The sequence below is a fragment of the Gorilla gorilla genome, chromosome 10, assembly GCF_029281585.2.
Source record: "Gorilla gorilla gorilla isolate KB3781 chromosome 10, NHGRI_mGorGor1-v2.1_pri, whole genome shotgun sequence".
Taxonomy (NCBI): domain Eukaryota; kingdom Metazoa; phylum Chordata; class Mammalia; order Primates; family Hominidae; genus Gorilla; species Gorilla gorilla.
In genome coordinates, this window is record NC_073234.2 from 100,752,204 (window position 1) to 100,766,244 (window position 14,041).

General features: G+C 33.1%; 1 long non-coding RNA gene across 2 annotated transcripts in view; it reads left to right on the forward strand.

Annotated features, from left to right (window-relative positions):
- Positions 1-14,041, forward strand: part of LOC129525767 (uncharacterized) — a 120,852-nt gene that overhangs the window by 45,482 nt on the left and 61,329 nt on the right. The window lies entirely within an intron of this gene.

Here is a 14,041-nt window from a genome sequence, read left to right on the forward strand (position 1 = left end):
CTTTTTCATTTAAATAATTTTTTAGAAGAAAAACATCAGAGAAACTTCAAACTTTTTTTTGTTATTTGTTAGAAATTAAAATATTCATAAGTGTTTATCCAACATAAATGAAGTTATTTTTCCTCTTTTGGAACTTTAGGTAAAAGCTTAGTGAAAATGAACTTCCTCTTTAAAGATTTACAATTCTTCATATTTCTTTTCATGGGAACAGAAAGGCTGAAATATCATTTTCCCTTTAAGAGTACAGTATTTTTGTTTCAGAGCCAAACCAAACTAAAGCCATCTGGGAAACTGCCCTTCCTCACCTTTCAATTTATTTACCTAGTGGAGATGATGACCCACAACTCTTACTGTTTTCATATTTCAGTTCACCTAACAACTTTGAATAAATACCATCCATTTGCCTATATGATTTTTATCTGTTTTTATTATTTTTAATTTGTTCTCTATATGTCTATCTCTTTATCCAAAAATAAAGTTCTTAACAATATATAATTATCTCTTTCTCTCTCTTTTCCTCGTTTCTCTTGCTTTATCTCAATTTCCGGTATGATGAAAGTCACAAAACATATATTATTAGTTACTCCCTTAATTTAACAGAAAGTGATGACCTATGAGACTTGGAAGATTTTAGCTTCTAAAACTAATATAGTTTCCAAATCTAGTAAAGAGCATTTAAAAACATTCTCTTTTATTTTCAAATTCCTATTGTATATATTTCAAATCACACCATGCATTATTGCAAAGATCTCCTGTGTTCTCCTTATGGTATGTATTTTCTCCTCTTGGTGATTAGTCTAGCCCTAGATACCCAAGAGACAATGATCAGTGAGAAAGATGTTGGATCTTCCTTCATGGAGGTCCAGCCACTTAGAAATGATAGACTAAAAAACAGTCAAATATGTAGAAGAGTTAACAATTGTGGTAACTGCTATTAACAAATAAATTAGGTACTGAGGTAGAAAGTGATAGGAAGACCTACTTTCGATTAGATAGTCAGGGAATTGTTTCCTGGGGACACCAACTTAAGGTGAGAGATGAAGGATGAGGAGATAACCATGCAAATAGCTTGACTCAGCCTGACATTACTGTCAATGTTAAGATTTCCATGTGACATATTATGTATCTTTCTTCTGCTTCTCTGTTGTGTGTGTGTTTGTGTTTGTGTGTGTGTGGGTGTGGGTGTGGGTGTGGTTTTTGAAGTATCTTTCCTTTACCTTTTTCATTACTGTTAGCTTTTGTTAAAAAACCTTATTAACCCCATTAACAGACTCTTTTTCCACTTTGACTTCCCTTTCAAACTATTCTCTCAGCAACTTGTACATATCTATTAACTTTCTACCCGGCCCCCAAATTCTTAGTTTTTAATAGTCTTAATTGGAGGCTTGGAGATCAAGCCTCCAATTCTTTTAAAGAACAAATGAAACATTAACACAAATTGGTCAAATTCTATATCACAAATTAACATTAAATACCAAAATTTATCACACAGACTATGTTGTCTGATCATAATGCAGTGAAATGGATAGCTTTAAAAAATCTCATGTATCTGGAAGCTCCAAAGCATTCCATTAAAAAACAAAGAACAAGAGCAACAGTGTAATCTTAGAACTGAACCATGGTAAAAATAAATAAGAAAACAAAATCTGTGAAACACTGCTAAGAAAAGTAATAGTTAAAAATACAAAATAAAAAAACAAGAGCAAGAAATATTTTAAAATAAATGAATTGAGTTTAATTGGAAAAGCTGAAATGAAAGCCACAAACTAAAGAAATAAGAGAAAAGTAAATTATAAAGACAGAGGAAGGAAAGAATTCTATAGAGAACAACGATACAAAAATAAGAGTAAGAAAATCACAAACTGTTTTCTTCAAAAGATTAACAAAATAATCAGTTTTCAATAGTTATCCTGAAAAAGGTATAAGCAATTAATAAAAATGAACAAATAACTACAGATAGCAGATATTTACAAGTGATGAATGACAAGTTTAAAATGATGGTTTTGAAAAACATGCACTAGAAATTAAACATAAACAACATTCTGAAGAATATAATTTTGCTATAATGAGCCATTAGCCATGAAGGAAGACCCCAGGAACAAATGGTTTCATAGGTATATTGCATCAAATTCCATGAATCAGGAAATTCCTTTCTTATACCATTTTTTCCAAATAGGAACATTCAAAAAGTGCTTTCATTTTGTGATGCTAGTGTCATTTTGATGTCAAAACAGATATTGACAGCACACACACATAAAGGGAAAATTACTTAGTATGGGCCTAGCTTAATCATGAATACAGATTCAACAATTGTAAATAAAAGCTCAATTCAACAGTGAATAAAATTATATACAAAAATAAAAAAGTTTGTTGTAGAAAGGCAAGAGTGGTTTGACATTAGAAACATCTGTATAACTGATGTAAGGATTTTGGGTTTTATCTGCCTGGTCTCAGATAAATGTTAAATCCTTTGTAGGTTTAAGCATGGGAGTAAATGTCAAAAGTTACCTTATGGAAAGACCATTCAATTTTCAATGTACATTTTTAATTGAAGTGAAAAAGGACTGGAGGATTGGAGATCATTTAGGATATTATCACACAAATCCATGAAGAGGTGACTAGGATTTTAACTTTAGTAGTGTCATTGGCTGTTGAAAGGATAAAAAGGAAAATGAGTAGGATATATTTTGTCATCAAGCTGCAACTTCTTTGAGCATGAAAGAGTGTAACCCATATTTAAACTAGAACAACAGGTAAAGTCTAGAACTTCCCAGGGCTAGCAAGGATCTGTTGTCACCATTCATACAAGGAACTATCAGAGAACAAAATATGCAGAATTTGCCAGTAATTAAATGTGTGAAGTGAGGGAAAGAATGGAACAAATAATGACTCCCAGATTTCTGGCTTGGATCACTAGTAAATAATGGAGGAGAAGATTGGGGGTATGAGAGTGGAGTGGGAATATGATGAAATTATTCTCAGAGATGTTGAGTTAAATTTGCGTGTAAAATATCAAAAGGGAGAAGGCACTTGAGTGAATTTTTCTGACAGTGATCAGAAGAGAAGTCTGGATAGAAGGTATGGACCTGTATGACTCAAGACAGAGATGGGAGTTCAGTCCCTGAGAGTGAATTCACCTTTCCAAAAAGCAAATATTGTTTTGTGCAGAAAACATATAGCCTTCCTTCAGTAGAAAGCAACTCGTTAGATCATTTGGGAAAGATCCCAAATCCCCAATTCCTGGGCCTATATTTAACCAAAAATTACACACTTATTTTTAAGTACCGTTTTTTCCTTTATCCTAAAGATTTTTGTCAAATTCAAAATATTATCAGTATAGAATATTTCTTGATACTTCGAGTTTAAAATAGCGCATGCTTACATGGGTAGAGTAGAGATAAATTATAAGTCACAAATATTTGAAAGAAGGTATAGTTTGAATAGTCTATTTGCATTACTACTAATAAAATAATATTAATTTCTAACACTTATTCACCACTTACTTTGTGCCAAGCACTGTTGTAAGGGCATTATTTGAAATGCCTCACTTGAAATTCGCAACCTGTTGGGGATATTAGTGGGATACTACCGTATTCTTTAATTACAAGTTAAGAAAATTATGGCCCAGAAAAGTTAAGTGACTTGTTCAAATGATCATAGCTAATAAGTGATAGATTCATGACTCAGATTCTTCACTCTTAGTCACTCTTCCATTCCAATGGAATGAACCTCACGTAAAATGCCACTCAATTTTAATTTTCACTAATGCTGCAATTAATATGGACATATGCATAGATTTTGTCCCTTATTCATCATCATAGTTCAAGTAAGAGCAACCTAAAAGTGTTTTAATTTTCATTCATATGTTAGAATGTTTTCATATAAAATAGTTTTAACTAAAAAGTGAAACATTTCACTATTAATTTATCCTTTTATTTATGATAACAGGCAGTTTCCTTGAATATTTAATCTTGGGTCTCCACTGTGTGCACACTGATCCATATAAATACCACACTTTGCGATGGGGCATCAATAATCAAAACTTTTTGATTATCAAATATTCCAGAAAATAGTGTATTTTCTTTCCTGTATATCAAATTATTTTTACTTTTAAAAATATGATAGTGATCTTAATAAAGTGTTTGAAAACATTTTTTAAATCCTATTTTTATCAATGAAATCAGCATACTTACCATCACATATGATTTTTAAAAATCCTTAGAATTAAAATAATCTTTAACTCTACTGATTGCACATTCTGCAGATCCAATCAATAGCCAAGATGTATTGGTTATACTTCCCTGTAGTCTCATACATCTTAGCCTCTTCCTTTCTATTCTTACTGTCACTACTATAGTTTCATTTCTTGTCATATCTGCTTAAAACACTGTAAGAACTTCATAACCTGTGTCCTGTTCTTTAATTTCCCTCCAGTTTAGTTTATCCTTCACATTGCTTTCAGATACATCTTCATTAAAGCACAATCATAATCATGTAACTTGCATTTTCAAAATGATTCTAATACTCTATTTGGCCTAGCAAATTACATCACTATCTCTTGAGTTTGACATTAGTGTGCTGGAGAAAGCTCATATCACTTTCCTAGACTGAATGTTAAATTTTGAGAAATTTTGTGACCCAATTGTTAAATACAAGTATTAGGAAAGATTAAATTATATAAACAGAATTAAACATTTTTGTTAAAAACAAAGGTAATAAAACTTCAAAATTCATTACTTTAAAATTATTTTGCCATTTTACCATTATGCTCTTGAGGTTATTAACATATGTTGCATCCGTATAGTGGAAATACTCTTTATGGTGTGATACTATGCATCTTTTCCTAACTGCGTACAGTAATGTGTTGTTAGTAAATTGAAATCACCATTATGGGAAAATTTACACCACAGAAATGGGAAAATATTGCATGTTGGGAATAAAAATGAATTGTTTTCTTGAGTGTGTACAAAGTTGGCAAATGATAGCCAGTGGACCAGCTGCTGGTTTTTGTATTAAAATTCAGCCATGTTCATTTTTTAGGTATTGCCTATGACTGTTTTTACACTGCAGTGGCAGACTAGAGTAGTTTTGGCAGAGACAATTGGCTCCCAACCCTGAAATATTTATTCTCTGGCCCTTTAAGAAACAGTTTGCTTATGATTGCAAGGGGAAAGCAGCCAAAACTAACAGGGAAACAAATGGTAGTTCCTGTGTTTTAATAAAACGTTATTTGCAAAAACAGATGGTGGGCCAAACATGGCCCATAGACTGTGTATAATTTGCTAATCCTTGGTCTTGACTTACAAAAGTAATAGAAAAAAATGTTAATAATGCACATCAAACTTAAAAATGTGTTGTGTGTAGCCCTCGAATTATGACTATCATAACAAATTGAAGAAATATTCTTTCAGTTTTCAAAAACTATTATGTATATGATTTAAAAGTTGTGCATGTCATTGAAAAAAATGAATAAATGTCCAACATTCATCTTTATTGTTTTACTCTCATCTTACTCATTAATGTAAGCAAAACTATCAACCAATATTCATGTTGGAACTATAATGAGTTGTTAATTGCAACTATAGTTTGGCTTTGGATACAAGAGTGCATCAATATCAATGAAAGTACTCTGTGAGAATTATTTGACTACGTGGAAATTATAATAAAAAGTACTGTATTTTATCATCATTTATAAAATTGTGAGTTACACATCCTTTATACCAATAACATAAATTAATGTACATGAATCTGTGTGTATATATACATTTTATGAGAGCTGGTGTTAAGTACATATCAGCAGACCATGGGAAATAGCTCTATTTTCAGCTTCTTTCCCTCATTTACAGGCATTCAAATGAAAGTGAATATGTGCTCTTCCATGAGCGCGCCTTTCATTTTCCCAACTCCCTGTGACTGGGTTGCTCCTTCCACATGGAATGACTTCGCAAACCAATTCTGTTATTATTGCTTTATACACATTTCAAGACTTAGTTCATATGGCGCCTTCATTAAGAGTACCATTACCTCTCAGGTTATATATGACTTATTTCTGCACTAAGTACCAAGAGTGCTTTTTATTTCTTTGCAACACATCAGAGTTTTTTGTATACTTTTTAGGTATTGCCTGTGACTGCCTTTGCACTGCAGTGGCAGAATAGAGTAGTTTTGGCAGAGATAGTTGAAAAAAAGTTCCTTCTTGATTAAAACTTCCTTGAGAGCACATGTTTTATCTCTTCAGTTTTTCACTCTTTATGGAATCTAGTTGTGTCTACTCATAGCGTTAAATGCACTTTATTGAATTGAACTGAATAATAAAATTGCTGAGATATTTTTGTTAGCATTATTTCCTCCACATAATCTCCCTTTAGTATGACTCACTTTCTCCTAAAACACATCTTTTACATGAATGCCCTTTCTTAGAGTTATTCTCTAAGAAATAACTTCTTCATCTATTTCTCTTCTCATCTGAATCCTACCTACTCGTTAAGACCCACGCTGTTTCCCTTCTCAAGCAAGTAATATTCCCTGAAATTAAGAGCCAAAGGATAGATTCCTCAGTGTGCTTCACTTGTCTAGTACTTTTCTTAAATGTTATATTTTTTTAAAATTGCCTTCTGTCTTAATTCAGGCTGCTATAACAAAGCACCACAGACTGGGTGGCTTATAAATAACAGAAACTTATTTATTGTAGCTCTAGAAGTCCAAAATCAGGGTGCCAGCGTGGTCAGGTTCTGATGAGGACCCTTCTGTAGGTTGCAGATTGTGGTCGTCTTGTCGTATCCTCCCATGGCTAGAGAGCTCCCTGGGGTGTAAGGACACTAATTTCATTCCTGAGGGCTCCACTCTCATGCCCTAATTGCTCCCCAAAGGTCCCACCTCCTAATACCATCACATTGGGGTTAGAATTTCAGCATATGAATTTGGGGGTGGGGGACAAAACGTTAAGTCTATAACATCTCCATAGCTGGCTATAAGATTCTTGAAGAATATCTTTCTCATCTTTAAAAGGCACAGAGTACTTCTAAAGTACTCAGCACAGAACGTCACACTCAAATGCTCAATAAAAAGTTTCTTGAATAAATTTTTCATGTCTCTGTATTGTCAATGGTGGTAAATGGTGCTGAACACATTGTAGTCATTCAATAAAAAGGTGCTGATTGATAGATATGTTAGTGAAACATAAAAACTGAAAGTAGTTGAAAATTAGACTCGTATTTTATTGAAATGCAATAAAACTATCTTCGGTTTCTAAGTATTTTAATGCTTTCAACTTTTGTTTCATCTTTCCATCACAGCTAAATTTTTATGCAATGTCATGAGGCTGTTGTCTGCTCAAATTTATAAGACTCTTAAAAATGCTCAAGCCCCATAGCAGTGCCAGGATCTAGGAAATCTGCAGTCATTTATGATTAATGATGCTCTGTGTTTTGTGAGGCATTATTAAAAACAGAAGCCTATGACTTCACTGTTTCTGACAATAACTTTGAACACAAGGTCAGTCCTTCAATTTTAACATTTCTTTGTAAGATTAAAAGAAAGTAAAAACAATCACATTGGGAGCTTCACCCAGATGTCAGAAAATAAGAGACACAAGTTTTCAATCTGTTTCTTCCAATGAAACATCATCTCATTCATGGGATATTGATGATGAGCAAATGTTACTGAAGGGCAAATCTAGTCATCAGAAAAACATAGAGTTCAGGACTCTATCAGGCATCACATAGTCAATTCATAGAAGATGTTAACCAAAAGACTTAAGAGCAGCTTAGCAAATGCAGTTTAATATTTGCATTTCTCTCCAGATGAATAATTGGAAAAAGAGTTATCAACCTTTACAAAATCAAAGTATTCAAGGTTCTGTTAAAAATGTAAGCAAGTCCTAGATGTTTCCTGAAAACAAAAAAGTTATATTAGAGCCATTTTTATTCAATTACTTAAAAATCATAATGTGCTACAGCAAATTAAAAAGTAAAAATAATATGATACTTTGTTTTTAAATAGAAATTTCAGATTCAAGAACACACATAGTTCTCCCTTTATATAAGAAGATAAATATGTATAAATGAATGTTTTATCTATAATAGATTATTTGAAATTATTGTCACTTCTAAAGGGAATGCATGCTTTTACAAAAAAAATTCAAACATATTAACTCTGCTTACTGACAAAAGTTTACAATCCATAGGAAATAAAAACTAATTTCTTATAAGAATTAGTACAGCCTTCAAAATATACCATTGCATTGAATTCCATTTCTGCTACCAACTGAAAAGCCGGCTTTTAATTGTCAGGTAATACAGTGATCATATTCAAAATAGCCACATAATTGTGTGACTTTTTCCATGTTAGAAGTACCTCACTGGTTGCTAGGCCATAGGCTGACCTTAAATTTGTATGAAAAATTAAGTGGAAGGCCAACAGTTGAGTTGTGGTTTCTCTCAGTTTCATATGATTGCCCTGGAGTCTGGCAAGGAAAGAAAAAAAACAGCTGCCTGATGGGAATTGTCACTTTCTAATCCTTCAGTGAAACAGTACTAGAGAGGATTTAGTTGGAGCCAGCTTCCAGCCAATCCTTCTTTCTGAAAATGTGATGATGTGAGGATAGACAAGCCAAAAGGAAGATATAATCCAAAAAATGTCTTCCTCACTTTATTACTGAAAGTTAACTTCTTTAAAAAAATTTTTAAAAAGTCCACTTGCCTTTTTTACTTCAAAGCAGTAAAATGATGTGTCAAAGCTATGTAGTTAAATTAACAGTCTTGGGCTGTAAGAACAAAGATCCTAACATGTCGTGTGTTCAGTTGTTAGAGTAACCCCAATTTATCGTAATCAAACAAGAGATATCTGAGAAAGAGAACCCATTCATAACTTTGCAGTTTAAAACCTTCTTTTCAATGTAACTGAACAGGATTTGTGAATTAGGGGGTGTTTGTACACGTGTGCTGAAATAAGCTCTTTGCAGTGAATGTCACAAAGGAAGTGAATTATAGGCTTTGTAATAAGACACCTTTTTCTTTAAGTAATAAGAGTATGGTGTTGCTTTCTACCAATGAAAATGTCATCCTCTGTGTATGGAACTTTTGCTGGTTGTTTAATTATTTGATATACCTTTGCTTCCATACATTCAGTATTTGCTCAATCACTTTCAAAATACTATACTTTGTAAATAGATCCAAATGTTCTGAATGTGGATTTCTAAAAGTGTTGGTTAAGTTCCAAGAAATGGAAAATACAAATAACTGGCTCAAAAAATTGTTGTTCGTATTTCTCCTTTACATTTTGTGGGTTAAGCAAACTAAAAGCAAAGGAGTAGAAATATAAAATACTTTGATGAGATTTTAAAATCCTCCTAGACACACGAAGTGAATCAGCAACATAGGAATCTCTTCCCTGTGAAGGAATTGTTGTGTTTTTTTGTTTTTGTTTTTTATTTTTATCCCCATGTACTCATGGCTTTCATTCATTCACTCTTTCCTATAACAAATATTTATTGGGCACCAACCATGATAAATCTTAATGCCAGGCTCTGAGGATGTAGCAAAAAGAGAAGGTAGGCCTGGTCTCATTCTCATAGCCCATACAGCCTCGCGATGGGAATAGCATGATAACCAAACAAATTAACAAGAATAAGACAAATAGCAAATGTTAAGGCCTCCTTGTGGAGATGACTTGTTAGCTGAGATCTGAATGATAAGATGGCATAAATTATATGAATATCTGTACAGAAATTCAAGGCAAAGGATGCAAGGGCCCTGAAGGAATAAGCTGGGTGTGTTGGAAGAACTGAAATAAAGGTATGCATTGCTGGAGCGCCAGTGCGAGCGAAGTGGGTAAAAGGGGTGAGAGGAGATCAGAGGAATGTGAGGCCAGATCACAGACTACTGGCTAGGGCAGTAAGTTAGAATTTCCTCTGGCTGTGATGGAAAGCCATTAAAAGATACTAAGAAGGGGAGTATTATGAATTATGTTTTTAAAAACATCCTTCTGTCCATTATATATAGAATAGATTATAGACAAGCAGTAGTTGAAATAAGTTTCTTTATTTTAACTTTTATTTCAGATTCAGGAGTACATGTGCAAGTTTGTTAATACAGGTAAACTTGTCTCATTGGGGTTTGGTGTACAGACCATTTTATCACCCAGGTACTAAGCATAGTACTCAATAGTTACTTTTCCTGATCCTTTCTGTCTTCTCACCATCCTCCCTCAAGTAGACCTTAATGTCTGTTATTCTCCTCTCTGTGTCCATTGGTTCTGATTATTTAGCTCCAACTTATAAGTGAGGATATGTGGTATTTGATTTTCTGTTCCTGCGTTAGTTTGCTAAGGATAATGGCCTTCAGCACCACCCATGTTCTTGCAAAGAACACGATCTCATTCTTTTATATAGCTATATAGTATTTCATGGTGTATATGTGCCACATTTTCTTTATCCAATCTTTTGTTGATGGGCATGTAGGTTGATTCCATGTCTTTGCTATTGTGAAGAGTGTGGCAATGAACATACGTGTGCATGTGTCTTTATCGTAGAATGAATAATTTATATATCCAAATAGGAAGAAAGGAAATAAAGGTATCCCTATTTGCAGACAAAATTATTCTCTATCTAGAAAACCCCACAGTCTCTGCCCAAAAGCTCCTTGAGCTGATAAACAACTTCAGCAAAGTCTCAGCATACAAAATCAGTATATTTCACAAAAAATCAGTAGCATTCCTATACACTGGCAACATCCAAGCCAAGAGCCACATTAAAAACACAATCCCATTCACAATTACCACAAAAAGAATAAAATACCTAGGAATACAGCTGACCGGGGAAATGAGGGAGGTTTGTAGTCACTTTGTTATTGCTGTGGGCTGGATTATGTGACACAACATTGAATGGGAGAGGGGTTTGTGTATAATACAATTCTGATAAATTCCTTATGTTTTTTATGTTTATCTTTCACATGTGCTATAAACATTGCCTTGCCTATGATTCCAGAAATGTTCATTTTCCATCTACTTTCCAGTCCCCAAAATCCATATACTCTACCTCCTTCATGAAATCTTCCTTGATTAAGATAAATTTTAATTTCCATAAATTTATCTTCAACAATAAATTATAATTTATAATATATTATCTATAATAATAATTTGGAGTCTGGGCAACATGGTGAAATCATGTCTATACAAAAAATACAAAAATTAGCTGGGCCTGGTGGTGCACACCTGTAGTGCCAGCTATTCTGGAGGCTGAGATGGGAGGATTGATTGAGCCTGGGAGGCCGAGGCTGCAGTGAGTCAAGATCACACCACTGCACTCTGGCCTGGGTGACAAAGCGAGACCCTGTCTCAAAAAGAAAAAAAAATTGGGTATAATATAACTTATTTTAATAACTGAAGCCAAAGTTTATCACTTACAAATAATAAAGACTCAAGAAAAGTCAATAAATTGTTCAGCTGTTTAGTGGCAGAACCAGGGTTTGAAGCGTGAGTTTTCTCACAAATAAAGCTCTTGTTTTTTTCACCGTGGCTACCTATCCTTTTAGTTGAGAATGTATTCCTTTTTGTCAATTATCGGGACCTTAACAGACATAAAGCGTCACAAAGAAGAACGTTCCTGTATATGATTATGGGTGTAAAAAGGAGTATCAGTAGGTAAAAGTTATTGCTTTTAACCAGTTCCAATATCTTCATTCTTAGAAAATGAACAATAGAATATAGCTAGGAAATGTCTGAACCTTGTCTCAAGGGACTAGGAAAGAAGGAAATATAGAATGATGATTGATAACATGTAGTTGTATTCCTGTTCATATGTACATTGGATACTACATGCTTAATAACATGTAGCTATGTTAGCACCCTTTAAAACAATAAAAATCTGCTGATTGTGGTTTTACATCTAGTTTCAGAATATAGCGTGGTGTCATAAAGCTGCCTTGGTCATTGTTATCTACTTAGTTTAGAGTAAATGACAGCCACAGAGTTATACAATTCAGCAAAGCAGAATGGATCAGATGACAAACTGACCCTATTTTCAAATTTCTCCCTTTTATCACCACACTTCTCCATGGCAACATAAGATAAAATGAGCATAGGAAAAAAATATAACACATAAATTATCTATGAAGACTGATTTCGACACATTTCCTAAGTAAGAATTCTTGAAAAACTACTGTGGGTTTCCCTTGTTACAGTATAGCAGGAACCTTAGGCCAAGGGAGATTATGGTACCTTATTTTCTTGTTGACTGATTGAATTCTGATTGTAATCTTAGCCCATTGAAGTAAATAAAGAATGCTTCTGAATCAATAAGTTGACATTGATTTTCTTAGGAAAGCCTAGAAGGAAGTTTATCAGTCAGTCCACTTATAAAATTAAATTGACTATGAAGGGGTTAACCTTGATTTTGTATTAGCACGTAATGATGATGGAAGAATTAATTTAAATAATGCTTGATTTCAAAATAGATCTCATATTTTAACAGAAAATTTGAAGATATAGCCACTTTGTATAGCCAAAAGTAAAATTAAAATATTACTTTGCCTACATAACAAAAGCAGATCTATGCTATTGTTAACTTCTAAAAGGATAAAAAAGAATGGAAGAAAAATTATACCCTATTTCAAATTGCAGAATGTGATCAACATTTTCTTAACATTCCTCTTTTATTAACTTCCCACTTTTACTACCAGAAAGTTATTTAACTTAGATTCAGTTGAATAACTCAGAGTCAGTTTTCAGAGACGCTTACCTGATATATGGAAAACTTTATGAATATTTTGAAACATGTTATGCAAAATTCAAAAGCTGTGTTTTTTCACCAGTATAAAGCTGAGTTCAATACTTGGAAAAATGAGTTGGTCATTCAATTAAAATCAACAGGTCTTTGTTATATATGATTACCCATGATCTGTCCTGACTGATTCAGTTAAATTTAATATAATAATTTAATGTTGCAGTGTAGGCATTTTGCATCGCATAACTGTTTATGTTTGTTGAATATACATTTTGTTTTACAATTGTTCAGCTTCTCTGAGATTTTAGAAGAGAAATGAAATAAATGCTATATCCTTTAAAACAATAATTATAAAGAAATGAATTTCAAAAGAAAAACTTGCCTTCATTTCCACATGAACAAAGGCACATTCAGTTAGTCACCTGATTGTTTGGCTACATAACATCAAATATCAAGATATTAAGGAACATTGACATTTTAGGCAATAGCAATGTAATGAACTTTTTATTTTACTTTTTACTTAGATTTTGGGCATCATTTAGAAATAGTTTTAGATTAAAATTTACTTAAGTTTTTAAAACAACATTATTTAGAGTGGAAAGCACAACTCTGTCTTCTTATTTGAGGACAGAAATGATTCTCAATGGGGGTTGATTTTGTCCCCCAGGATATATTTTTAAATATCTGGACACATTTTTGTTTGACACAACTGGGGGAGGGGCACTAGCAGGATCTAGTTGGTAGAGGCCAGGGATGCTGCTAAATATCCTTCACTGCACAGGACAATACTCTACAGAAATAATTATCCTGTCCCAAACATCAATAGTGCCAAGTTTGGAAAACCCTGAAGTAGAGAGGTATTAAAGAACCATAATGGTACAAAGTCCATTAAAAATGATATACTAAGAATGTAAGCATTATGAAGTCAGGGACAGATTCTACTTGGCTAATCTTTGTGTATTGCACATTACAGAAACTCAGTAAATACTCACTGAATGAATGCAAACAGGCAAAATACAATTGTTCACTGCAGACTTGCTCAGTATTTGCAAGTAAAAGAACACGGGTAGATACTCTTTTCAATACCAAAACAAGTTAATAATCATTGCTGTAGGGCAACATATCCTATTTTATGTATGAGAAGCATTTTTAGGATTATGTTTATGCCATACTTCAGAATGCATGTAAATGAAGGATACAAATATGTTTCAACTCCTTTTTGTATATGGGACATATTAAGATGGATTTGGTAATACTTACATGTAGCCATTTTATTATACTATAAAATTACTTCTTATTCTTATGGAACAATAAAACTTG